Consider the following 25,196-nt stretch of genomic DNA (forward strand, 5'->3'; position numbering starts at 1 on the left):
ATGCACAATTAATGGTATGGCTATATCAAATCTGAATTTATAGAAATCTGTAATGAGAAGGTGACCTAGAAGGCTTCGTCCAGCTCTGGTACTAACTCTTTTAGGAGAATATTGACAGAACTTTTTCAGAAGACAAAAAGTCAATTTATGAAGGAGCTGGATATCATAATCCATGGAGGGTTTTAGAACCAGGGCTGTTTGGTGAGAAGTGATAACTTAGAGAAATCCAAATTGATATCCTTATCCCTGACTCTTCCCTCTATCTAATGTCCCACATCCAGTCACCAGTCATGTGGTTCTAACTCTTGAATATCTCTCAAAATCCAAGAGCAAAAATGGAAAATTATAGAATAAAATAATTCACAAAAAGGCAAACCTGAATGGCTCATTAGTATATGAATATATATTCAATTTATCTGGAGAAAAGATAAAATAATGAACGGCCACTTTATACAGATAAAAGTGACAAAATTAGTAAGGAGGAAAATATCAAGTATTGATGAGCATATGGGAAATAGGAATACTCAGGCACTACTGATGGGAGTGTAAACTGAAGGAAAATTTGACAATACTTTATCAAATTACATGCATGTTATCCCCACTTTCTACTCTCTTTGGGTTAATTCAACTTTTCCTTTTCTAAATTCTTGAGTGCTTAAATTATTAACTTTGAGCCTTTCTTCTTTTCTAATATAAATATTCATAGGTAAATATGTTCTTACAAGTACCACTTTAGTTTTTCTATGTAGTATCTTCATTATTTTTCAGTTCTAAGTATTTTCAAATTTTCCATTGATTTCTTCTTTGATTCATGAGTTGTTTAGTAGGGTGTTTTTCTAAATATATTTTTAATTATCTTTTTATAAGTGTTTTCTAAATTGATTGCATTTTTTTGAGCTGTAGGATGCCAATCGTTTGAAATTTGTTAAGGTTAGTCTTAGGGCCTAGCACATGGTCAATTTTCACAAATGTTCATGCATGCTTAAAAATAATATGTATCCTCCAAATTCTGGGTATGAAATTCTGTATATAGTTTTTTGAACTCCAGCAGTTCAAATTTGATTGTTATTTTGTTCAGGTCTTCTATAACTTTACTGACTCTGTCCGCTTGATCAATACTGAGAAAGATGTGTTAAACTTCCCATGGTGATGGTATAAGGTGTCTGTTTCTCCTTATTGTGCTGTTATTTTATTTCTTTATAAATTTTGAGCTTAAATTGTTAGATACATATAAATTTATATTTGTTATATCTTAGTGATTAATTGATCATTTTGTCACTGTATAGTGACCACCTTTATCTTTACTAATGCTTTTTGCTTCACGGTCTATTTTGACTGATATTAACATAGCCACAGCAACCTTTTTTCCATTATTAGTATTTGCCTGTTATATATTTTTCCATACTTTGGCATTCACACTTGCTGTGCCATTCTGTTTTAGGTGTATCTCTTTTGAACTGTTTACAGCAGGATTTAAAAAATATTCTGATGACCTCTGTCATTTAACATAGTAAATTTTTTGTGATTGCTGATAATTTTTGTTTATTTGTATGCACTTATTATTTGTCCCATGTATTCTATTTCCCCCCTTTTCCCCCTAAGTTTTTACCATATTTTGGAATGATTAGAGCTTTTCCTCCTTACTCTATATTTTTCTCCTTCTGTCATTTGGAAGTTATATGCTCTGTTTAGTCTTTTAGTGTTTACTCTAGCTGTATTAACATGCATACTTAACTAACAAAATTCTAATTTTAGCTCATGTTTTGACCTTCCTCCTAAACAATAAAAGGATTTTAGAATACTTTAACTCTAATCATCCAGTCCTAAAGTATATGCTATTTCTATCAAATATTTTAGTACTATCCTTTTTTTTTGACTTGGTGCTGTGTATGGTTTTAGTATTAGGGTGATTCTGGCCTTTTACAATGAGTTCAAAAGCAATCCTTTCACTTTAAATTTTTGAAATGGTTTGAGAAGGATAGGTGTTAACTCTTCTTTAAGTGTTTGGTAGAATTCACCTGTGAAACGATCTGGTCCTGGACTTTGTTTTTTGGATTTTTTTTTTATTACTAATTCAATTTTATTACTGGTATTCAGTCTGGTCATATTTTTTATTTCATCTTGATTTAGCCTTGGGAGATTGTATATTTCTAGGAATTTATCCATTTCTTCTAGGTTGTACATTTTATTAGTATACAAATGTTTGTTGCAATCTCTTATGATACTGTGTATTTCTGTGGTGTCAGTTGTAACTTCTCTTTTTCATTTCTGATTTTATTCATTTGGCCTCTCTCTCATTTTTTCTTGAAGATACTGGCTAGAGATTTTTCAAATTTGTTTATCTTTTCTTAGAACCATCTTTTAATGACATTGATCTTTTGTATATATTTTTATCCTCTATTTCATTTATTTCTGCTCTGATTTTTATTATTTATTTCTTTCTACTAAATTTGGGTTTTGTTTTTTCTTCTTTTTCTAGTCCTTTAGGTGTAAGGTTAGATTATTTATTTGAGATATTTCTTGTTTCCTGATGTAGGCTTGTATTGCTCTAAACTTTCTTTTTTGTACTGCTCTTGCTGTGTCCCATAGAATTTGGATTGCTGTGTTTCCATTTTTATTTGCCTCCAGGTATTTTTTGATTTGCTCTTTAATTTCTACAGTGATCCATTGGTTATTCAGTAGCATATTCCATTTACATTTTAAGTAATTATTGATAGGTATATATTTATTGCCATTTTATTAATTGTTTGGGGGCTTTTTGGTAGTTCTTTTTTGTTCCTTTCTTCTTCCTTTGCTTTCTTCCCTTGTGATTTTGGTGAACATCTTTAGTGTTATGTTGGGATTCCTTTCTTTTTTGTGTGTATCTATTATAGATACATGTTTGTTGTTGCCATGAGGTTTATGTATAACTATAATGACTATATATGAATGTATATATGATTATTTTAAGTTGATGATTTCTTACTTTCACACACATTCTAACAACCCTGCATTTTTATCCCCCTTGCATTTAATTTTTGACATAATATGTTACATCTTTTTCTTTTGTGTATCCCTTAACTAGTTATTGTGGATATAGTTGATTTTACTACTTTTGCCTTTTAACCTTCCTATTAGCTTTATTCTATTAAAAAAAATTTTGTATTTTATTTATTTATTTTTGGCTGTGTTCAGTCTTTGTTGCTGTGCACGGGCTTTCTCTAGTAGTGGCGAGTGGGGGCTACTCTTTGTTGCAGTGCACAGGCTTCTCATTGTGGTGGCTTCTCTTGTTGTGGAGCATGGGCTCTAGGTGTGCAGGCTTCAGTAGTTGTGGCTCATGGGATCTAGAGCACAGGCTCAGTAGTTGTGATGCATGGGCTTAGTTGCTTTGTGGCATGTGGCATCCTCCCGGACCAGGGCTCAAACTTGTGTCCCCTGCATTGGCAGGCGGATTCTTAACCACTGTGCCACCAGGAAATCCCCCATTAGCTTTATAAGGGTTAATCTACTTTTTCTGAATATTTATCTTAACCAGTGAGATTTTTCGTCATAATTATCATATATCTAGTTGTAGTCTTTTCTTTTCCACTTAGAGAAATCACTTTAACATTTATGGTAAAGCCAATTTTAGTGCTATTGAACTCATTAACTTTTGATTATCTGTAAAACTCTTTATTTCTCCTTCAAATCTGAATGAGAGCCTTTTTGGGCAGAGTATTCTTGTTTGTAGGGATTTTTTACCTTTCATCATTTTGAATGTATCATGCCACTCCCTTCTGGCCTGCAAAGTTTCTGCTGAAATGTCTGCTGCTTTCCATAAGGGAATTCCTTGTATGTAACGAGTTGTTTTTCTCTTGCTGTCTTTATCCTTCATTTTTGCCATTTTATTTACAAAATGTCTTTGTGTGGATATCTTTGGGTTCATCTTGTTCGGGATTCTTTGCTTTCTGGACCTGGATATTGTTGTTGTTCCCCCAGATAAGGAAGTTTTCAGCTATTATATCTTCAAATATGTTCTCTGCCTTTTCCTTTCTCTCTTCTCCTTCTGATACCCCTATAATGTGAATATTAGTACGCTTTATGTTGTCTCAGAGGTCTCTTAAACTGGCCTCATTTCTTTCAATTCTTATGTTTTCTTTTTTCTGTTCAGTTTCAGTGATTTTCTCTACTCTGTCTTCTAGCATGCTGATCCATTCCTCTGCATCATTTAATCTACTGTTGATTCCTTCTAGTGTATTGTTCATTTCAATTATTGTATTCATCTTTGTTTGGTTCTTCTGTATATTTTCTAACTCTTTGTTAAAAGCTTCTAACTTCTCACTGTTCATTAAATCTTGTCCTGAGTTCTTTGAATGCTATTTTTTATTTTTTTTACACAACTTTACTGGAGTAAAATTGCTTTACAATGTTGGGTTAGTTTCTGCTGTATAACAAAGTGAATCAGCTATATGAATACATATATCCCCATATCTCCTCCCTCTTCAGCCTCCCTCCCACCCTCCCTATCCCACCCCTCTAAGTGGTCACAAAGAACCAAGCTGATCTCCCTGTGCTATGTAGCTGCTTCCCACTAGCTATCTATTTTACATTTGGTAGTATACATATGTGAGTGCTACTCTCTCACTTTGTCCCAGCTTTCCCGTCCCCAACCTTACCCCATTTCCTCAAGTCTATTCTCTCCATCTGCATCTTTATTCCTGTCCAGCCACTAGGTTCATGAGAACCCTTTTTTTTTTTTTAGATTCCATATATATGTGTTAGCATACAATATTTGTTTTTCGCTTTCTGACTTACTTCATTCTATATGACAGACTCTAGGTCCATTCACCTCACTACAAATAACTCAATTTTGCTTCTTTTATGGCTGAGAATTATTCCATTGTATATATATATATATGCCACATCTTCTTTATCCATTCATCTATCGATGGGCATTTAGGTTGCTTCCATGCCCTGGGTATTGTAAATAGAGCTGCAATGAACATTATGGTACATGACTCTTCTTGAATTATGGCTTTCTCAGGGTACATGCCCAGTAGTGGGATTGCTGGGTCATATGGTAGTTCTATTTTTAGATTTTTAAGGAACCTCCAGACTGTTCTCCATAGTGGCTGTATCAATTAACATACCCATCAATAGTTCAAGAGCGTTCCCTTTTCTCCACACTCTCTACAGCACTTATTGTTTGTAGATATTTGATGATGGCCATTCTGACTGGTGTGAGGTGATAACTCATTGTGGTTTTGATTTACATTTCTCCAATGATTGATTAGTGATGTTGAGCATCTTTTCAAGCGTTTTTTGGCTATCTGTATATCTTCTTTGGAGAAATGTCTATTTAGATTTTCTTCCCATTTTAGATTGGGTTGTTTTTCTCTTTTTTTTTTATATTGAGCTGCATGAGCTGCTTGTATATTTTGGAGATTAATCTTTTGTCAGTTACTTCATTTGCAAATATTTTCTCCCACTCTGAGGGTTGTCTTTTTGTCTTGTTTATGGTTTCCTTTGCTGTGCAAAAGGTTTTAAGTTTCATTAGGTCCCATTTGTTTATTTTTGTTTTTATTTCCATTACTCTAGGGAAAAAAGGATCTTGCCTGTAATTTATGTCATACAGGGTTCTGCCTATGTTTTCCTCTAAGAGTTTGATAGTGTCTGGCCTTACATTTAGGTCTTTAATCCATTTTGACTGTGTTTTTTTGTATGGTGTCAAGAAGTGTTTTAATTTCATTCTTTTACATGTAGCTGTCCAGTTTTCCCAGTACCACTTTTTGAAGAGGCTGTCTTTTCTCCATTGTATATTCTTGCCTTCTTTCTCAAAGATAAGTTGACCATATGTGTGTAGGTTTATCTCTGGGCTTTCTATCCTGTTTCATTGATCTATATTTCTGTTTTTGTGCCAGTACCATACTGTCTTGATTACTGTAGCATTGTAGTATCATCTGAAGTCAGGGAGCCTGATTCCTCCAGCTCCATTTTTCTTTTTCAAGATTGCTTTGGCTATTCAGGGTCTTTTGTGTTTCCATACAAATTATGAAATTTTTTTTCTAGTTCTGTGAAAAATGCCATTGGTAGTTTGATAGGGATTGCATCGAATCTGTAGATTGCTTTGGGTAGTATAGTCATTTTCACAATGTTGATTCTTCCAATCCAAGAACATTGTATATCTCTCCATCTGTTTGTATCCTCTTTAATTTCTTTCATCAGTGTCTTATAGTTTTCTGCATACAGGTCTTTTGTCTCTTTAGGTAGGTTTATTCTCAGGTATTTTATTCTTTTTGTTGAAATGGTAAATGGGAATGTTTCCTTAATTTCTTTTTCAGATTTTTCATTGTTAATGTATAGGAATGCAAGAGACTTCTGTGCATTAATTTTGTATCCTGCTACTTTACCAGATTCATTAATTAGCTCTAGTAGTTTTCTGGTAACATCTTTAGGATTCTCTATGTATAGTATCATGTCATCTGCAAACAGTGACAGTTTTACTTCTTGTTTTCCGATTTGGATTCCTTTTATTTATTTTTCTTCTCTGATTTCTGTGGCTAAAACTTCCAAAACTGTTGAGTAATAGTGGTGAGAGTGGGCACCCTTGTCTTGTTCCTGATCTTAGAGGAAATGCTTTCAGTTTTTCACCATTGAGAATGATGTTGGCTGTGGGTTTGTCATGTATGGCCTTCATTATGTTGAGGTAGGTTCCCTCTATGCCTCCTTTCTGGAGATTTTTTTTTTTAAGCATAAGTGGGTGTTGAATTTTGTTGAAAGCTTTTTCTGCATCTATTGAGATTATCATATAGTTTTTATCCTTCAGTTTGTTCATATTGATTTGTGTATATTGAAGAATCCTTGCATTCCGGGGATAAAGCCCACTTGATCATGGTGTATGATCCTTTTAATGTGCTGTTGGATTCTGTTTGCTAGTATTTTGTTGAGGATTTTTGCATCTATGTTCATCAGTGATATTGGCCTGAAGTTTTATTTTTTTGTGACATCTTTATTTGGTTTTGGTATCAGGGTGATGGTGGCCTCATAGAACGAGTTTGGAAGTGTTCCTCACTCTGCTATATTTTGGAAGAGTCTGAGAAGGATAGGTGTTAGCTCTTCTCTAAATGTTTGATAGATTTCACCTGTGAAGCCATCTGTCCTGGGCTTTTGCTTGTTGGAAGATTTTTAATCACAGTTTCAATTTTAGTGCTTGTGATTGGTCTGTTCATATTTTCTCTTTCTTCCTGGTTCAGTCTTAGAAGGTTGTACTTTTCTATGAATTTGTCCATTTCTTCCAGGTTTTCCATTTTATTGGTATATAGTTGCTTGTAGTAGTCTCTCATGATCCTTTGTATTTCTGCAGTGTCAGTTTTTACTTCTTTTTCATTTCTAATTCTGTTGATTTGAATCTTCTCCCCTTTTTTCCTGATGAGTCTGGCTAATGGTTTATCAATATTGTTTATCTTCTCAAAGACCCGCATTTAGTTTTATTGGTCTTTTCTATTGTTTCCTTCATTTCTTTTTCATTTATTTCTGATCTGATCTTTATGATTTCTTTCCCTGTGCTAACTTTGGGGGTTTTTTTGTTGTTGTTGTTCTTCTTCTTTCTCTAATTGCTTTACGTGTAAGCTTAGGTTTTTTACTTAAGATTTTTCTGGTTTCTTGATGTAAGATTATATTCCTATAAACTTCCCTCTTAGAACTGCTTTTGCTGCGTCCCTCTTTGAACATCTCTATGATCATTACCTTGAACTCTTTTTTTAGGTAGATTGTCCATCACCAGACTTAGTTCTTCTTCTGGGGTTTTATATTGTTCCTTCATTTTGAACATATTCTTCTGTTACCGCATTTTGCCTAATTCACTGTTTTTATTTCTATGTATTTGGTAGGTTGGTTATGTTTCCCAATCTTAGAGAAGTGACCTTATGTAGGTGACATGCTATGGGATCTAGTATCATACTCCCCTCTGGTCACCAGAGCTATATGCTTTAGGGGTATCCTCTATATGGGCTGTATGTGTCCTCCTTTTGTGGTTGGCAGAGTACTGTGGGTACACTGGTAGGCATGATTGGTCCCCTTTTCAGTTGGTTGCCAGGCTTTGCCTTGTGCAGAGGCTGCCTGCCCTTAGTGGGCAGAAGTGTGTCCTGGCACAGCTGGCCATGGGAGTCTTGGTTCTGGTACTAGTCTGTAGGTTGCAGGGTCAGGGCAGGAGACCACCTGGGGGTAGTGCTGCCCCACTGATGGGTTGAACTAAGCCCTGCAGTTCCTGCCTGCAGGACCGTGGATCCCAGAGCTAATGCCCACCTGCTGATGGGTGGGACAGTGGCCTGGGAGGGGGTCCTGAGGCTGGTGTTGTCCTACTGGTGGGTGAGGCCAGATCCTGACATGGCTGGTGGAGGAACCCATGGTGTCCTGGAGCTTGTTTTGGCCTACTGCTGAGAAGCACTGAAGCCCAGGTTGTTCCAGGATGTTGCTGGCCTGCTAGTTGTTGGGCCTGGTTAACATGGCTAACTGTGGGGCCACAGTGGTCCTGGAACTGGTGTTGGCCCACTGGTGGGTGGGGCCTGGGCTCAGGGTATCACAGGACTGGTGCCCACTTACTGTTGTGTAAGGCTAGGTCCTGGGACTAAAGCTGGTCCCCTGGTGGGTGGAACTGCTTCCTGGGGCCTCTCACTGTGCTTCTGGGTATCTTAGTGCTGGTATTATCCCACTGTTGAGTTGTTCTAGGGCCTAGAAAGACACAGAGCTAGTGCCAGTGCTCTTGTGTGTAGACCTGGGTCCTGGGATTTCTGGCTGCAGAGCTCTGGAGGTCCCAAAGTTGGTGTTGACCCTCAGGTATGTTGAGCCATGGCCCAGGGATCCCAGGGCTGATGTCTGCTCGTGATTGAGTGAGGCTATGTCTCAGGGCTAGTGCTGGCTCACTGGTTGGCAGAACCAGGTCCTGGGTTCTTTGGTTGTGGAGTCTATAAATTATAGATTTGGTGTTGGCCCCCCAGTGGGTGTTAGCAGGGCCCAGGGATTCCCAGAGCTGCTGCCCCAGTGGTGGGTGCTGCCAAGTCCTGGGCTTTCTGGTGGGCAGGGCCAGGTTCTGGGGCAGCTGTGGGCTCAGGGTGTCCAACATCACCCAGCCTGCTCACAAGTGGGGCTATGTCCCTACCCAGATAGCTGCGTGGCTTTGGGCATCCCAGGACAGATGTTGAATAGTTGGTAGATGGGACTGGGTACTGGTCCTAATAACCATGAGGGAGGATTCCAAAATGGCACTTATCAGCACCAGTCCTCATGGTGGGATAAACTCCCAGAAATGGCTGCTGTTGGTGTCTATGTCCCCCGGGTGAGTTTCTATTGGCCCCTGCCTTTTTGGGAAGCTCTCTAAGATCAGATTATGGGTCTGACCCAAGCTTCTTTAAAATTACTGCTAATGCCCTGTGTCTTGAGCATGTGAGATTTTGTGTGTTACCTTTAACAGTGGAGTCTCTATTTCCTACAGCTCTCTGGCTCTCCTGAAAGTAATCCCCATTGGCCTTCAAAGCCAAACATTCTGGAGGCTCATCTTCCAAGTGCGAAACTCCTGTGCTGGGGAGCCTGATGTGGAGCTTGGACCCCTCACACCTTGAGGAGAACCTCTGTAATTGTAATTATCTTCCCATTTATGGGTCATCTACCCTGGGGTATGGGCATTGAGTATACTGTGTCTCCACCCCTCCTACTCATCTCATTATGGTTCCTTTTCTATATCTTTAGTTGTAGAAGATATTTTATGCTAATCTTCAGGTCACTATCATGGATAGTTTTTCTTTAAATAGTTTCAATTTTGATGTGCCTGTGGGAGGAGGTGAGCTCAGTGTCTTGTCTTCCTACTCTGCTATCTTGGCTACCTCATCTTTTATGTGGATTTGAGTTACCATCTCGGGTTGTTTGCTTCCATTCTGAAGAATTTCCTTTAGTATTTTTTGTAAGACAGGTCTTCTAGCAATCAGTTTTCTTGGCTTTTGTTTATCTAGAATTTAAAAAATCTTTTCCTTTGAGCAATTTCGATAAATTATTCCATAGCCTTTTCATCTCGTTTCTGCCAAAAAGTTATTTTTTAACTTCAATGTTTTCCCCTTGTTTTGAATTTCAATATTCAAATATTTCTCCCTTGTTTTGAATTTCAGTACTTTTTACTTTGACGTGTCTGTTTGTGGATCTCTTTGTATTTATCCAATCCTGAATTATTGAGCTTCCTGGTAGCGTAGATTATTGTTTTTCAAAAAAAAAAAAAAAAAAAAAAAAAGAAGAAGAAGAAAAAAAGAAAAAAACGAAAATGGTGTTTTGATCCATTATTTCTTTCAATATTTATTTTTCTGCTCTTTTCTCTCTCTTCTCTCCTCCTGGTACCTCTATTATACATATGTTGGCATGCTTAATGATGTCCCACGTTTCTCTAAGACTGCTCATTTTTCTTCTTTGATTTTTCTCTCTGTTCTTTGGCTTGCATAATGTGTATTGATCTATCTTCAAGTTAACTTATTCTTTCTTCTGTTAGTTTAAATCTACTGTTGAGTCCCTCCAGCCCTCCAGTGAATTTTTAATTTCAGTTATTTTATTCAACTCCAGTGTATTCTGATTCTTTTAAAATATTTTTCTCTATTGATATTCTTTATTTGATATGGTATTGTCGTATCTTATTTTCCTTCTTTAATTATGGTTTCCTTTAATTCTATGAACATGCTTACAACTGCTACTTTGAAGTCTTTTTCTGATGAATCCAACATCTAGTCCCTCTCACATGCAGTTTCTGAAACATGATTTTTTTAAGTGTATTTGTCATACTTTCCTGTTTTTTTTTTTTTTGTATGCCTCATAATCGTATGTTGGAAACTGGACATTTAAAATAATATATTATAGTAAATCTGGGTACTGGTCTTCCCTCATCCAGGGTTTTTTACTTTTATTGCTTATTTGTTTAGTGACGGGCTGGATTATTTAAGTGAAATCTATTCCTCTCTTCTCCATGCCTATGATGTTGATTCTCATGAAAACACCGCTTTGAATATGCCCACAGTCACCCTGGGATGACAGTGGCTCTGGTAGTGCTTTCTTCCCCTTTTTCCCTGACCACACTCACATGTTAAACTGTACTAATTATAGGGTGTTTGCTCTATTGTTTTCAACAGTTCTCTGGGGCATACATTTCTCTGCAAACTAGTTCAGTCAAATTCTGGCTCTTTTGAAGGAGAGGTTTCTGAAGTCACTGTTTGATATTTGTTCTGGCAAAACTCTGATCTAGGGCTCTGGAGCTGGGCTTGGGGACAATAGCAAGCTTTTCTCTGAGTGACACCCCTACTCCAGGAGCTGAGTTCACTGTGGTGGTGAGACGCAGTAGCCTAAGGACATCTTAGCTTGTTGTCTTGCTTGGCATGAAACCCCTACCTCATGAACTGGGGAAAGGGCAACTGGGGTCCCAGTATTCTCAGCATGCTGCATCCAAGGTAGAGCCTCCATTCCATGATAAGAGGATGGATAGATGAAGGGAGCCTGCACTCACTTGGGACTTAGCCTCAGCAGCAGGTAGCTGGAGACAGGATAAGAAACACTGACATCATTCTCCTCCCAGTAAGACAGCCCTTTGACTGGAAGCTGGGGAGAGAGGGAGCCCTGTGTTCTTGGCTGCAGCAGTATGGAGTGTAGTCTCCACCTGGTTGAGCTGGAAGGGGGAAGGGAGAGTGTGATCTTTTACTTCAAATACTATAGGCTTGTCTCTCATACAGAATTTTCATAGATTTTCTTGAATAAATGTTTCTTCATTTTTTGTGTGTCCTTAGGACTCTTTCCAGAGGTTTTAAATCGTTGCTTTCTTATATTTTTTTTTATCAGTTTCAATTGGGAGCAAATCTGTGGAAATCCTCATGCTATCTTTCTAGAAATCAATCTTCTCAACTTGTCATATATTTTTCTCTAACCTGAACAATATGTCTTGTCATCTTTCCATGTGAATACAGCTCTATATCAACATTTGTAATGGCTGTGCAATACTAATTTTATGGATATTCCATAATTTTTATCCAATTACACACCAGTGTATATTTAGACTTTTTTTTCAACTTGTTGCTTTCAAAATTTGCATTTCAATGGATATTCTAGTACATAAATATATACACCTTCACACATTTGTCCTTATTTCCTAAAGATAAACTCCCAGAAGAGAAAATGATGAGTACAAATTGCATTTCCTTTTCAGATTATTATGTCAATTCATATGTTTTCCTAAATTAGATTAACCTGGATCTTTTGCTTGGGTCTAAACAAGCTCAGCTCCTGAAGCTGTCACAGGTAAACTATCAAGAGTATTTTCTACTACATACTGCTACTTCTAAGATGCTCTCCTGGCTCCACCTCCCAAAGTTCATCCAATCTTTCCTTAAAAATTTAGACTGCCCATTCCACCCCCAGCTTGTCTTGTGAGGGGAGTTCAAATAATGTAAAAATGAGTAAAAATTGATTTGAGACACTGGTTAAGGGGATGGGATCTGGGATTAGACAGTGTAGGTTCAAATCACACTTCAAATATTTACTAGCTATGTGACAATGGACAAGATACTTAATGTTTTTGTGCTCCAATTTCTTCATTCAAAAAGTAGAGTTGATATCTACCTTCCTACCTTTTAAGCATTTTAGGTGGATTTTATGGGCCAATGTAAATACAGAGAAGGAGCATTGTCTAGTACATAATGTGTTCACCAGTTGATACATTATCGATTATATTTTCTCTTAATGAACGATTAGAATGGATCTTATTCCATAAAAACATTCTATATTTTAGGGAGTCTTATGTCCCAATCCTAAGGAGGTTTGAGAGGCCCTATTTCACATGAAGCATTGCCTGAATTATGTTTTCTTTCTTGTTTTGATTCTGCTCTGGTGTCAGGGAAAATCTCTGAATAACGTGAATTATGAAATCAGTGGCTTTAGAATCACTCTTGCTGGTTATTCATGGGACAAGTCATATTGAAATGTAAGCCAGTTTATATAGAGCATTAACACTTTTCTGTGAGTTCTCTAGCAAATGAATTTTCAATTAACATTTCACTGTCAGTTTGGGCTCAATCTTACACAATACAATCTTTTTGACATTTTCATCATATCATCAGCATAGCAGCAAAAGCATAAAGTAGAAAACACCATATTATTTAAAAATTTTTTTAATCTTTAGGATTACATAACATTATAGTTAAATTATCTGTTTATGTGTCTGTTTGACCTGTTATAGCTAGAGCTTCTCCAGGTCAAGGGCCATATCTTTTTCATTTTTGGGTTCCCAGATGTAGCACAGTGCCTGGCACACAGCAGATGTATCTTAAATGTTTGTTGTTCTGAATTGACTAGATTTAATATTTTAATCACTACTTTACCCACTGCTGGCAAGTCTCAGTCAGAGGCCATCTAAAAAATTCCTATCTTCATCCTTTCTTGGAGTCTTTAGTTTCTTTTCTTGCTCCTTTGTTCTCTAGTAGTCATTTTAATATGAATATCCAGGTGGTGGGGAGGATTTGATAAACACTACCAAGGGAAAGTAAGAGCTGTACACTGACTGACCTGGAAGTAATAAGAATCATATGATTTTAAGAACAACAAATATGTGACCATCTATGTCCAAGAAAAAAATGTATTTCTCATAGCTGTTGGATTATCAACCCCCTAGTTTTGTTATTAAAATGTTCAAGCATACAGGAGTTGAGAGAAGTTTATAGTAAACACCTCCATGCCCTCCACCTAGATTATATCTTTAACATTTTACTATATTTTAAATACCAAATATCTATCCCTTCCTCTATCTGTCACTTGGCATATCAATTTTGTCAGTTCTCTCCTGGGTCATCAATGGCCTCGAAGTCCACACTCAAAATACCTTGGAGTTGGAAAAAACCTCAGAAATTACTTAGTTCAATCTCTTTCTCAGCTCATTTTACAGTAGTAGAAAAGGAAACCCAGAAAGTGGAAGTTATTTGCTTAAGGTCACAGACATAAAGAAAGAATGGATATTCAAAACAAGGTCTCTTAATTCTCAAGCTGTTTTTTTTCCCTCTATCATATAACAATGTTGCTGCAGCTGCTCTCCAATGGTACGCCCTAATTCTCCTTACTCAGACAAATTCTGGTAAACTGTATTAAACATGGCTTACATGAGGAAATGGGTATCTTTAAGCAAGCTACTCAAGGGACATAGCCTACATCAGCTGAGGGTCCCAGACCCTTAATAGTGGCCCAGATAGACAAATATGTATCCAGAAGAAAGTGAGAAGTCCAGAGAAAGAAGAGGAAATCTACCTTATGAAGAGGGGCTTAATGATCTTAGAAGAACAGAAGACTCAGGTAGATATACCTTCTGTCTTCAGAACTTGGAACAGTCAAGGAGCAGAGTGAGTATGCACGTTTTGGTAGGTCCCAGAGGGTAGAGCAGGATACAAGAGCAAATGCCACAGGAAGAATGATTTCAGCTTAATACAAGGAATGTCTCTCTAAAAGAAATCTAAGGAGAGGGAGATTAAGATGGCAGAGTCAAAGGACATGGAGTTCACCTTCCAGCATTAACTAATCAAAAATACATCTACATGCAGAACAATCCTCATGGAAAACTAACTGGAAACCGGCAGAAAGACTCCTATACAACCAAGGCTGTAAGAAAGATACACACATAATGGGTAGGATGGGAAGAAAGCATTGGGTTAGAACCTGTACCCCTGGGAGGGGACTAAGAGGAAAAAGGAGATCACACAGGTGGACACTCGCCCTGGGGAGTGAGTGGGTCGAGCCACAAACTGGGCTTCCCAGTTCTGGGATCCTACACATAGGAGACAAGCCCTCTTGGTTGCCGGGAGAACTGCTAAGACAGGTAAAAAGGCTAGAGAAGCCTATTTCCACTAGTGAGGAGTGCACGGGTGTGGCTTGTCCCCAGATAGGGTAGAGAGAGGTCAGCCCTAGCTGACCGAATAAACACCCACTCACTCCACGCCACAGCTTGGCACTGGATCTAGGGCAGCCAGGACCACAGAAAAGACCTGATTGAGGTACACAGAGGCAACGCAGAGGCCTGGGCTGTAGTCCAGGTGGGACAGATGCAGCCATAGTTGGCGCTTACTCAAACAGCCCAGACTTCTGACAGCAGCATGGCCACCAGAATTCCCGTGACTGCCTTAATGCACACCCCAGCCCAAGCAGAGTGAATGCTCCAGCCCCGCCTACTCCACCCACGCCTAGCATTAGATCTGGGGTGGCCACAACATGGGAAAAGACATGACCATGGACTGCATCTGAGTGGAGCCTCAGATGCCTACACAGGCAGCACATGGGATCTCTATAAGTACATAGGTCACACTTGCTTCAGCACTTCCCTCCTTTGGGGCAAAGGCCCTAGTTCAGGGAGAAGGAAAACACACGCTTAAAGGGAATAAAACCAGTTTAAGCCTGAAACTCAGAGCTTACATTCCAGCAACTTGGGAACAGACCCTGACCCTAACAAGACAGTAATGGTCCCTTAGCAGAGAGGAAGTCCTACCTTAAACTCTGTGCAAGCATTAGCTTCTCCATCACCAGCCACACCTCTTACCAAAGTGACAGTGGCCAGCACACCCTGAGGAAAAACATGACTGGCATTCACATCAAATCTATCCCTTCCACCAAATGTATTTGGCAATGCAGTCTACATAGGGATGCTCCCACCTAAGAACACCTCTTCAAAACCACAGTAGGTAACTGTTTCACCTAATTTCATAGAGACAAAGTTAAGTAAAATGAAAAGGCAGAGGAACTGTTCTCAATAGAAAGGGCAAGAGAAAACCCATGAAAAGATAAATAAGCAGAAATAAACAATCTACCAGACAAATAATTCAAAAGTCAGTACTAAAAATACTAACTTAATTAGGGAAGAGAAATGATATAAATACAGATCATTTTAAGAAGAAACTGGAAAATATAAAGAAGAACAAGGCAAAATAGATAATTCAGTATCTGAGATAAAAAGCACTCTAGAAACAATGAATAGCAAACTAAATGACACAGAAGAATGCACAAGTGATCTGGAAGATGGAATAATGGAAACCACCTAGTCAGAACAGCAGATAGAAAGACAAATGAAAAAAATAAAAGCAACATATGGGATCTATGGCATAACATTAAATGTGCCAACATTTGCATTATAGTGTTCCAGAAGGAGAAAAGAGAGAGAAGGGTATCAAAATGTACCTGAGGAAATTATGGCTGAAAACTCCCCAAACCTAAAGAAGGAAACAGATATCCAAGTATAGGAAGCACAGAGGATCCCAAACAAGATGAACCCAAACAGACCACACCAAGACATATCATAATTAAAATGGTAAAAGTTAAAGATAAAGAGAAAATTCTAAAGGCAGCAAGATAAAAACAGTCTTATACAAGGGAATCCCCATAAGGCTATCAGATATTTTTTTCTGCAGAAATGTTGCAGAGCAGAATGGAATGGCATGATACATTTGAAGTGCTGAAAGGAAAAAACCTGCAACCTAGGATACTCTACCCAGCAAGATTATCATTTAGAATAAAAGGTGACATAAAGAACTTCTCGGTCAAGCAAAAACTAAAATAATTCATCAATACTAAACCCACCCTAAAAGAAATGTTAAAGGCTCTTCTCTAAATGGAAAAGAAGTGAGAATATACAGGAAAGGGAAAATTCCAATAAGAAAGGCAGATATATAGTAAGGATTGAAGATCACTTAAATAAGTCAGTGCATAGATTAAAAAACAAACAAAAAATTGTAAAAGCAACTATAACTACAATAAACAGTAAAGGGATAAGCATGAAGTTGTAAAATACGAGATAAAAACACAAAATGTGGAGGAGGGGAGTAAAAAATGTAGATCTTTTAGAATGTGTTTGAACCTAAATGACTATCAGTTTAAATCAAGTAGATTTAATTATAGATCAACGTATGTGAATCAGATGGTAACCACAAATCAAAAACCTACAATAGGTACAGAAAGAAAAGAAAAGAAAAAAAGAAACCCAACTACAAAAGAAAATCATCAAACCGCAACAGGAAAAACAAAAAAAATGAAAAGAGAAGAACTACAAAAACAACTGGAAAGCAAATAATAAAATGGCAATAAGTATATACCTATCAATAATTACTTTAAATGTCAAGTGGACTAAATGCTCCAATGAAAAGACATAGGGTAGCTGACTGGATTAAAAAAAAAAGACCCTTCAATATGTGCCTACAAGAAACTCACTTCAGCGCTAAAAACACACACAGAATGAAAGTGGGGATGAAAAGAGATATTTTATGCAAATGGAAATGACAATAATGTAGGGGTAGCAATACACTTGTCAGACAAAAAAGACTTTAAAAAAAAGGCTATAACAGAAGACAAAGAAGAACATTATATAATGATAAATTAACACATACACGTCCAATACAGGAGGACCTAAATATATGAAGCAAATACTAACAGGCATAAAGGGAGAAATTGGCAATAATACAATAATAGTAGGATACTTTAACACCCCACTCACATAAATGGACATATCATCCAGACAGAAAATCAGTAAAGCAACAGTGGTCTTAAATGACACAATAGAAGAGTCAGACTTCATAAATATCTACAGGACATCCAAAACCAGCAGAATACACAATCAAGTGCACATGGAACGTCTCTTAGATAGATCACATACTAAGTCAAAAAACATGTCTCAAAAAATTTAAGAGGACAGAAATTATATCAAGCTTTTTTTTCCAACCACAACAGTATAAAAGTAGAAATCAACTACAGAAGGAAAAATGGGATAAGAACAAACAAGTGGAGACTAAACAACATGCTGCTAACAAAACCAATGGGTCAATGAAGAAATCAAAGAAGAAATCAGAAAATACCTCTTGACAAGTGAAAATGGAAACACAACTTTCCAAAATCTATATGATATGGCAAAAGGAGTCCTAAGAGGGAGTTCATAGTGAGAGGGGCCTTCCTCAAGAAACAAGGAAAACCTCAAATAAACAACGTAACCTACCACTTAAAGAATCAGAAAAAGAAAAAACAAAGCTCAAAGTCAGCAGAAGAAAGGAAATAATAAAGTTCAGAGGGGAAATAAATAAAATAGAGACCAAAAAATCAATAGAAAAGATCAATGAAAACAAGAGCTGGTTTTTTTGAAAAGACAAACAAAATTGATAAACCTTTAACCAGGCTCAACAAGAAGAAAGCAGAGAGGACCCAAATAAAGAAAATAAGAATGAAAAAGGAGAAATAACAAGTGATACCACAGAGATATAAAAAATTATAAGAGAATACTATGAACAGTTATATGCCAATAAATTGGACAACGTAGTAGAAATGGACAAATTTTAGAAACATACAGCCTGCCAAGCCTGAGTCAAGAGGAAACAGACAACTTGAACAGACTAATCACTAAAAGTGAAATTAATTTATAATACTAAAACAAACAAACAAACAAAAACTCCCAGCAAACAAAATTATAGGACCAGATTTCTTCACAGAGGAACTATATCAAACATAAAGAAGAACTAATACCTATTCTTTTCAAACTATTCCAAAAATAGAAGGGGGGGAACATTCCTAAATTCATTGTATGGGCCACCATTACCCTGATACCAAAACTAGACAAAGACACTATCAAAAAAAAAAGAAAGAAAGAAAATATCTTGATGAATATCTTAGTGATGATATTACCAGTATGTTTGATAAATATGGATACAAAAATCCACAACAAAATACTAGCAAACTAAATCTAACAATACCTAAAATTGATCATACACTACGAACAAGTTGGATTTATTACAGGATCACCAGGATGGTTCAACATTTGCAAATCAATCAATGTGACTGCAACATTTTGTCATAAAGGCCATTTATGACAAATCCACACCCAACAAAATACTCAACAGTGAAAAGCTGAAAGCCTTCCCGCTAAATTCAGAAAAAAGACAAAGATGCCCACTCTCGCCACTTCTATATAACATAGTATTGGAAGTCCTAGCCATGGCAGTCAGACAGGAAAAATGAAATAAATGATATCCAAATTGGAAGGGAAGAAGTAAACTCTCAATTTTTGCAGATACTTTATATACAGTGACATGATAATTTATATAGAGAACCCTAAAGTCTCCACACAAAAATTATTAGAACTAATAAATAAATTCAGCAAGATTGCAGGATACAAAATACACAAATCTGTTGAGTTCCTATATACTCATAATGAAATATCAGAAAGAGAAAGTAAAAAAAACAGTCCCATTTATAATCACATCAAAAAAAATACATAGGAATAAACTTAACCAAGTAGATGGAAGACCTATACTCTGAAAGCTATACAACATTGATGAAGGAAATTGAAGATGATTCAAAGAAATGGAAAGATAGCCCATGCTCTTGGATTGGAAGATTTAATATTTTAAAATGGCCATATTACCCAAAGAAATCTACAGATTTAATGCAATCTCTATCAAAATACCCATGATATTTTTCATAGAACTAGAACAAACAATTCTAAAATTCATATAGAACTACAAGAGACCCTGAATTGCCAAAGCGATCTTGAGAGAAAAGAACAAAGCTGAAGGTATAACCCTCCCAGATTTCAGACTATACTACAAAGCTACAGTAATCAAAACAGCATGGTGTTGGTGCTAAAACGGACACATAGATCAATGGGACAGAATAGAAAGCCCAGAAATAACCCACACACTTATGGTCAATTTATCCACAAGGATGCAAAGGAGTCAAGAAGATACAGTGGAGAACAGACAGTCTCTTGAATAAGTGGTGCTAGGAAAACTGAACAGTCACATATAAAACAATGAGATTAGAACTTTCGCTCACACTATATACAAAATAAACTCAAAATAGTTTAAAGATCTAAATGTAAGACTTGAAACCTGTAAAACTCCTAGAAGAGAACATAGGCAGAACATTCTTTTACATAAATTGTAGCAATATGTTCTTGGATCAGTCTCCTAAGGCAAAATAAATAAAAGTAAAAATAAACAAATGGGATCTAATTAAACTTAGAAGATTTTGCACAGCAAAGGAAACCATCAACTCAAAAACAACCTATGGAATAAGAGAAAATATTTGCAAACCATGTGACTGACAAGGGGTTAATATCCAAAATAAACAATCAGCTTATACAACCCAATATCAAAAAAACAAACAACCCAATCAAAAAATGGTCAGAAGACCTGAATAGACATTTTCCCAAAGAAGACATATAGATGACTAACAGTCGCATGAAAAGCTGCTCAACATCACTAATTGTTAGAGAAATGCAAATCAAAACAACACTGTGATGTCGCTTCACACCTGCCAGAATGACTATCATCAAAAGTCTACAAACAACAAATGTTGGAGAAGATGTGGGAAAAAAAGGAACCCCTGTACATTGTTGGTGGGAATGTAAATTTCTGTAGCCACTATGGAAAACAGTATGGAGGTTCCTTAAAAAACTGAAAATAGAACTACCATATGATCCAGCAATTCCACTCCAGTGTATATATCCAGAAAAAACGAAAGCACTAATTTGAAAAGTTATGTGCACCCCAATGTTCATAGTAGCACTATTTACAATAGCCAAAGATAAGTAAAGGATATACTGTATAGCACAAGGAATTATACCCATTATCTTGTAATAACATATAATGGAGAGTAATCTGCAAAAATACTGAATCACCATGCTCTACACCTGAAACTAACATAATATTGTAAATCAACTTTATTTCGATTTAAAACATAAAATAATTCTTGGAAAGGTCTGCCTGGAATAATAGTGAGTTTCCTATAGTCAGAGGTTTTCCATCAGTGGCTGGATGACTACATGGCAGGGCTTTTTTGGAAAGGCTCAAATGATATGACAGAGGCTTGGACTAGAGGCCTTTAACTTCTATCTCAGTCCTGAGGTTCGAGGTCTGTGTGGATGCTACTGCTTCCAGTCATCTTGCCAGAGACAGTAAGTTTTGTGGGTGAGAGGAAAAGTCTTGTGGAGCAGTGAGGCCTGAGATTCTGTATTTCTATCAAATTCCAAGTGACGCCAATGTTATTGATTTAGGACCATTCTTTGAGCAACAAGTTGTTAGCATGCATTCTCAACTGGGATTATATAGCCCTCAAACAGGTAAAAATTGCCTTTTGTGGGGCTGAGGGTAAGATCTTAGTTATTACACTGGCTTGTGGCCCTCGAAATGGTCATAGCATATGAATATACAGTAAAACTCTGTTATTAAAATTTCACAGGTGGAGTGACTTGGGAAAAAATGTTTGAAAATGTTTATTGGTGGGGAAGCAATAATTTTAAAAAGGTTGAGAAACACTATATTAGAGGGTCTAGACAATGGCTTTCAACTTTGACTCTACATTGGAATTACTTGGGGAGCTTTACATATTTTGGATACCTGGACTACACCCCTAAAGAGTCCAGTTTAACTGGGCTCAAGTATAACCTAGACATCCGCTTTTGTTAAAGCTTTCTTTTTTCTTGGCCGTGCCATGTGGCATGTGGGATCTTCGTTCCCTGACCACAGATTGAACCCATATCCCCTGCATTGGAAGCACAGAGTCTTGACCACTGGGCCTCCAGGAAAAGCCTATTAAAGGTTTCTAGATGTTTCTAATGTAAAACTAAGCTTGAGAGTTATTGGCCTAGAGAGAAGACAAGAGGGTAAGATGCGGAGATGAGAAGAGAGGTATGGAAGGCATGGGGATGGGATGGGTGTGACTTACTGGAAAAATGAGACACTTCAGCACCTCTGGCACACTCAACAGGCGCTATTTAAGGCTAAGAGCCCTGGGAAGCTATCAAAATATCTCTGTCCTGTTTTTGGGGAAGAAAACATCAAAACAATAAGCCAAGGCAAGAAGAGGGTGGGAAAGTTGCATGGGGTGGCAATTAAAAGGGTGGATGGGACTTCCTTTGTGATCCAGTGGTTAAGAATCTGCCTTCCAATGCAGAGGATGCGGGTTTGATCCCTGGTTGGGGAACTAAGATCCCACATGCTGTGGGGCAGCTAAGCCCATGCATCGCAACGACTGAGCCCATGCACTCTGGAGCCCACGCACCACAACTAGAGAGACTGCGTGCCACAACTACTGAGCTTGCGTGCTCTGGAACCAGCACACCACAACTAGAGAGAAGACCACGTGCCACAACAAAGAGCCCACCAGCCACAACGAAGAGCCCACCATCCACAACGAAAGATTCCACGTGCCACAACTGAGACCTGATGCAGCCAAAAAAAAAAAAAAAGAGAGAGAGATAAATAAATAAAGGAAGGAAGGAAATTTAAAAAAAATGGGTGGAGTCTGCAATTAGACTGATAACAAAAGCTGGGGAATTCTACAAGAACAATTGTCCTGGTCTTTTCAACAAGTCAGTGGCATGATTTTAAAAGGAAGGTGGAAATTAAGAGATACTTAAGAGATCTAACAACCAAATGCAATGTGTGGACTTTGATTAGATCCTGGTTCAAATAGACATTTGGAAGAACAATTTGAAAAATGTTAATATGGAGTATGTAATGAATATTAAGGAAGTATGCTTAACTTTTCTAAGTGCATATGTAGGAAAATGTCCTAATTTTTTGAGGTGCATTCTAAAAGGAGTGAAATGTCAGTATGTCTATAATTTTTTAAAAAATATTTCACAAAGAAAGATGAAGCAAACTTGGAAATATATTAATAACAGCTAAATATAGGTGATGGGTATATGGGATTTATTATACTATTTTTTCTATTTTTAAATTTATTTTATTTTTGGCTGTTTTGGGTCTTCATTGCTGCATGTGGGCTTCTCTAGTTGCGGCGAGCAGGGGTTACTTTTTGTTGCGGTACATGGGCTTCTCATTGCAGTGTCTTCTCTGTGCAGCATGGGCTCTAGGCGTGCGGGCTTCAGTAGTTGTGTCACACAGGCTCAGTAGTTGTGGCTCACTGGCTCTAGAGTGCAGGCTCAGTTGTTGTGGCACATGGGCTTAGTTGCTCCGTGGCATGTGGGATCTTCCCAGACCAGGGATTGAACCCATGTCCCCTGCATTGGCAGGTGGATTCTAAACCACTGTGCCACCAGGGAAGCCCTATTTTTTCTATTTTTAATGAAACACTAGTACAAAATATTTCTTAGAAAAGTGTGTTCTTTGGAGCCAGCTGCCTTAGTTAAAAGACAAGCTCTGCCAGTTTCTTAGTTCCAGCATGACCGTGGGCAAGTCATTTCACCTCATCATGCCTCATTTTTTCTCACCTGTCAAATGGAGATTGTTTGAGGGGAATTATAGAGTTGCTGAATAGTGCTCAGAGTGGTGTGTAGCACATAAGAAGTACTCAGCAAAGCTCAGTGTCAGGTCTTCTCACTCAGCAGAATGGAGAACTCAGGTTAGAGAACTCAGGATAACAAATTCAAGGGGGTTCAGGTATGTGCCCCAGTACTAAGCTGTGTGCACAGTTATAAGCTAAGTGTAACAACTGGGGCAAGACAGGACATTCAATCAAAGCTGTATTCACTGTGTGCTGGGTCCTGGGAGGAAAGCAGGGATGAAAAAACTCAGGCTTCTGCTCTCTTGCAGCTTTCAGTCAGGCCGCCAGAGGGAGACGTCAAGAAAGGAGCACCTCATTGTGATAAGTGCATGGGATTAAGAGGTAGTAGGAGATAAAACTGCAAAACTAATCTGCGATCAGATTCTAGAAAGGAGATCTATATGTAATGTTAAGCCTGAAATGACCAGTTCTTTGAGGATCAACTTCCAAGTTCAATAGAGGGATGAACCATTCTTCCTGTGCCCCTCTCACCCTGGGGAATGCTTTTGCATTCTGCAGAAGCACCTTAGAGTTCCCAGAAGCATGGATACAGCATGCACAGGATGACATCTTTTTGTGGTCTATCTGCTAATGTGAGAATTTCAGTCTGTCCAGGGCTCATATTGTGACCTCAAATTCAGTCAAGTTCTTGAAGAGGAGTCATATTTCTCATGTGTTTTGTTTTATTTTGTTTTGTTTCCCAAAGTACTATGGAAAGAAGTTTTCTCTTTCAGGGACTGCTAATCATTTCCTCCTGATTCAGTTACCTTCTTCATTTGGGGGAATAGGATGGTGTGATAGAATCCCAAAAAGGTTAAGTGATCTGCTTCAGATCACATAAGTAGACAATTTAGTCAGGATGACAGATTTATAGACTCATAGTTGGAGGTGACCTCAGAGATCTGTTAGTTCAGTCTCCCACCACCACCACACCCATCTAAGCCATGAATTGCTTCTACTGCAACACTTACAAATGTTTTTCTGGTCCTCGCTGCATACTTTCAATGACAGGGAGCTTGCTCCTTTCTGAAACAACCCATCCCATCTCTGAACAACTCTACCATTAGACATTTATTTCTTCTGTTAAGCTGAAATTTATCTTCCTGTGGCTTCCACCCATAGGCCCTAGCTTTATAACCTGGCACCACCCAGAGCCCCTCCTCCCATGATAGTCCTTTAAAGATCTAAACATAGAGAACATATCTCCCTAATCTGTTCTCCAGACTAAATAGCTTTGGTTCCTTCAAAAGTTCCTCATGGTCCTTATTAGAAGCCCCTTCTCCAGACTGTTCACACTCTTTTGGACATAATCCAGTTTTCCCATGTTACTATGAAATCTCCTTACACTGAATCCTCTCACACTAAAAATCTACGGCTACTAATATTTAGTTTGGTGGGAAGAGCCTTAAAAGTCAGGAGACCTAAGTCTTAGCCCTGGCTCTCTCACTGACTCACTGGGTGATTTCAGGTAGGCTCCTCTTCTCTACTATTCTCCAATTATACAAAAAAGGATAGACACTATGAATTGTGAATGCTCTCCAAGCTAGAAAATTCCATGGATCTAAGACAAAAGAGTAGACTCAGATGGAGAATGAAGGTCTGGCTTTATGGTAGGGATGCCTGAGCAGAATAACTTTTCTCTTGTGCTCCAGCAAACCCCTTTAGCCCCAGGTTTTCCACTACGTGGAAAACATTGACCTGTAACGGTTTCAGAGGCCTGGAATCCCAGCCTGCTGGCTTAAAGGCCAGGTAAGGGCTGAAAAACCAGAGCCGAAACTCCAAGATAGAAAGCCAAGGAAACCAGGGACAGTCAGGATAAGGACCTTCTTGGCCCTTCTAAAGAAGAAAAAGATTCATGGGGGTGTATGTGGACTCAAATTGCAGGCTTCTGCAGCCCAAAGAGCTTCTTGATGGGGACTTAGATC

This window comes from Balaenoptera physalus (genome assembly GCF_965194825.1).
Source record: "Balaenoptera physalus genome assembly, chromosome: X".
NCBI lineage: Eukaryota > Metazoa > Chordata > Mammalia > Artiodactyla > Balaenopteridae > Balaenoptera > Balaenoptera physalus.